General features: G+C 49.5%; 1 pseudogene; it reads left to right on the forward strand.

The window, feature by feature from the left end:
• The window catches only part of LOC119361195, a 40001-nt pseudogene extending 36709 nt beyond the window's left edge, over positions 1 to 3292 (forward strand).
• Positions 3293 to 4305: the final 1013 nt, after the last annotated feature.

Raw genomic sequence — 4305 nt, forward strand, 5'->3', positions numbered from 1 at the left:
CGACTAGGGCGTCATACTCCTCATCAAGACCATTGACAATAAACGAGTTGAACTCGGAGTCGGTGAGGGGCTGTCCAATGGAGGCCAGCGTGTCGGCGAGACTCTTGACTTTGTTGTAGAACTCAGTGGCGGTGGAGTCAAGCTTCTGACACTCCCCAAGTTGGCGACGGAGCCCAGATACACGAGCCTGCGACTGTGCCGCAAACGAGCGCTCAAGAATAGTCCATGCCTCGTGGGACGTCTTGGCGAAGACAACAAGCCCAGCAACAGCCGGAGAGAGCGACCCCTGGATGGAGGAGAGGTTCGCCTGATCCTGCCCTGTCCAGACACGGTGAGCCGGATTATAGACCGGACCATGCACGCTGTCAACCAGCGCAGGAGGGCAAGGGAGAGAGCCGTCGACATAGCCAAGCAGGTAGTGACTCCCAAGAAGCGGAAGAACCTGCGCGCGCGCCAGAAGATGTAATTGTCCGACGACAACTTGATGGTGATGAGATGGCCGAAGTGAAACGGCGGCGGCGGCGGCTGCGATCCCATCGAGGAGACTGGCTGAGGTGAGAACACCGTGGAGACAGTCGGAAGGGCAGCCGGCGCGGTGACAGAGGGCGCGATGGCCGCGGTTGGCGCCGCGAAGCCTGCCAGCGCGACGTCCTCCGCCACCAGCGGCGCAGTGGCCGAGGGCGCGACAGCCGCGGTTGACGGGGCGGCGGCGGTGTGGGCCACAAGCGCCTGCCCGGGCGAAGTAGCAGCCGGCGGGAGCGCGAAGAGGGAGCCGACGCTCCGTGTCCCGATCGGCGCCTGAAGGGAGGCGGCATCCAGCGGCCTCGAGAGAAGTGCCGCGAGGGAGGCCGGCAGAAAACCGGTGGCGGTGGAGCCGGACGCAGCGGCGGACGTCATAGCAGTCGGGCGACGGCGGCGGCGGGCGCGGCGGCGGCGGCGGCGGCGGCGGCGGCGGTTTAGGGTTTTTAGGCGGAAGCGGACGTAACCTAGCGTGATACCATGTAAGACAATAGGCTTTGGGGGAACCGGCACAACCCTCTAGGGGTGGCCTATCACATATATATATAATGAGGTGGTATACAACGTTACAATATACACATGTAAATATAGTCTAACACCGGCAAACCAGTACGTCCCCGAGACGTGGTCACGATGTTACACGGAGAGCAGAACCGTGACGCACAACTTCGAGATTGCCCGGTTACTCGCTGCTCGATGGCATGGGCACCGGCAACTACGTCACGTCGAGCACGTTTACCGTCGGCGGCTGCGACAACTGCGAGTGGGACATCATGTTCTACCCCGACGGGGCCACCAAGGACGAGGAGGGCGAAGGTGACCACGCCTCAGCCTACCTCCGTCTCCGTTTCTGTAGCCGACAACCATGGCCGACGGTGATGACCAAGTACACTTTGAGCTTATGGGGCAAGGATGGCCAATTGTGTGAGCAATGGAGCGCACGGCGTACCTTTACCCCTAGTGGTAAGGGTTGGGGCCGTGAGCGCTTTGTCCCCAAGTCCAAGCTGCTGGCCCTCAAAGTGACTACTTCACGGTCAGATGTGTGTTGACGGTCTTGAAAGAGCGCCACTGGAAGATGTGAGCGCCTTCATCATCCCGATTCCGCGATCGAAACTTCACTTGGACATTGGGAACATGTTGGAGGGCGGGGAAGGCACAGATGTGACATTCGTCGTGGGCGACCAATCGTTTCAGGCTTATAGAGTTGTGTTGGCCGCTCGGTCGCCATTCTTCAGGGCGGAGCTCTTCGTTCCAATGAAAGAGAACAAGATGCAGCACATCAACATCGATGACGTGGAGCCCTCGGTCTTTAAGGCGCTTCTTCACTTTATATACACAGATGCCCTGCCGGCTAATCGCGATGTCAAGAAGAACACGACACTGCAGCATTTGTTGGTTGTCGTGGATCGGTACGGGTTGAATAGGCTAGCGGCGATGTGTGAAAGAAAACTGTGCTGAAGCATTGACGTGCAGACTGTTGCAACCAGCCTAACGTTAGCGGAGCAGCATTGTCACGAGTGACTGAAAGACGTTTGCACTGACTTTGTGTCTTCGCGGGATGTGTTCCATGCTGTCAAGAAGACCGATGGATTCAAGCACCTTGTGACAAGCTGTCCGGATGTTATATAAGATATTGCACAAGAAAATTTGCCATTGCCAGAGGTAAGAGTAATTTACATAAGGATAACTCTCTTTTTTCGTGTAATGCATTTGTGTTAGAATAGATTCAAATATTAAGATGACTAATGTATTCGGTGGGCAACTGGAAGAATCACCAAGCAGAGTGTTGATTCGATGTGTTGGACTTGTTGGTTGTGACGTTGGTCTTTTTAGAAACACTACTAAGTTTACTCGTATATAAGCCTAGTGAGAGGGCTCTTCCGGTTCAAAGGAATTTTACATCTTGGAGGATTTCAATTCCCACTAAAAATTCATCTTTATTTTGGAAAAGAGGGATAGCACACCCGGCCTCATTTGATTCATAGGATTGGGATCTTTATTGCTTTGTGCTCATCAATTTAAATCTCTTGCTACAACCCATCTGTTCTTGATGTGGTATCAAACATTGTTTGATCCAAATGCCTGCAATTTATAGTCTTACCGGATTTAAGAGGACGTGTTTTTCATATTTTCCATGATTTGAGAATCCTGTGAACTAAAGAGGCTATATACCTTTGTTTTTTATATTTACGGGATTTTTTTGCCACATTTTTCACGAATATCATCCGGTGATACAATTTTGCAATCAACGAAAACATTTATCAAATGTTTGGTAAAAATCCAGAATCGTACGAATTTATTTTTTATTTTACTGTTCACTGGTGCTCACGTGAGCTCGGTATCAGAACAACACTTTCGTGTTTAAAGCCGATAGATTCTTGCCTTTGGCATCACCGCCGCCCCAGCCCCTCGGTACAATGAACTGTATAAACTGATCTGCAACATACAAATATTGTTTCTTTCGTCATTCGGTCTAGTTAGAAGACTTGAGCTGAAATTTTTTTTCACTCTTCCATGTTTATCTCCACCGATACCCAAGGGCATGTGTTGAGAGTCATCAATAGTGTTCTGAAACGCTCACATGCATACTAATACATCTTACTTGTTGGCTCTCTGTTGCAATCAGGTCGTGCGGACCCATCCGCATAGGACGCCCGGATGGCTCAAGAGGCAGCAACGTGCATCCCAGGTCCGTCGTGTGGCTCTCGTCTCCCCTTGCGTCATGGTGCCGGCGGTGGTGGTCTGTTGTCGAGTATACATGAGGCGCCGCTAGCTGCGGAAAATGATGCATCGAACAAATTGGTAGTAGAATGGATGTCCAGGCTACGCCTTTATTTTTACAGTTATTCAGTGTATAACGACTTCTTTCATTTTGCCAATATTATAATAGAGTACCAAATAACCTTGTGGGTTTGCTTTTGGCATCGATTGTCCTCGTTTTCTCGTTGGGGACTGATGGGCGCACTAGTAGAAAAGGGGGCAATGGTCTAGGCCAGGTCAGCCTATTAGTCCCGGTTCAATCCAGAACCGGGACCAATGGGGACATTGGACCCGGTTCGTGAGCCCGGGGGCCGGCCGGGCCACGTGGGTCATTGGTCCCGGTTCGTCTGGACCTTTTGGTCCCGGGTGGTGGGACGAACCGGGACCAATGGTCCTTGCTCCTGGCCCACCATTATTGGTCCCGGTTGGAGGCATGAACCGGGACCAAAGGCCGCCCATTAGTCCCGGTTCATACCACCAACCAGGACTAAAGGGTTAGTCCTCGTTGCGGCCAGAGTTTAGTCCCACCTCACCAACCGAAGGAGGCTCACACCGGTTTATAAGCCCCTCCCTCTTTGCCTTGTTGAGCTCCTCTCAAAATGAAAATAGATGCCCTTATACAGGGAATTTGACCTAAATTCATACTGAATTTCTCTGAAGTTAGTAGAAATTTATTAAGAATTTAGGTTGAATTTCTCCATAAGCGCATCTATGCTCATTTTTTTAGTAAAGTTAATCACAACTATTTTTTCTTCCATTTATTTCTGAGTAGTTTTTTGTATAGTTTTTTTTCTTTTCTGCTATATTTATTTTTTTTCTATTTTTTTCTGAGTTGTAATAAGTCATTAAAAATAAAAAAGATTTTAGTAAAGTTAATCACAATTATTTTTTCTTCTATTTATTTCTGAGTAGTTTTTTATATAGTTTTTTTCTTTTCTGCTATATTTATTTTTTTTCTATTTTTCTGTGTGGTAATAAGTCATTAAAAATAAGCATCTATGCTCATTTTTTTAGTAAAGTTAATCA

The sequence above is a fragment of the Triticum dicoccoides genome, chromosome 2B (genome assembly GCF_002162155.2).
Source record: "Triticum dicoccoides isolate Atlit2015 ecotype Zavitan chromosome 2B, WEW_v2.0, whole genome shotgun sequence".
NCBI classification, from domain to species: Eukaryota; Viridiplantae; Streptophyta; class Magnoliopsida; order Poales; family Poaceae; genus Triticum; species Triticum dicoccoides.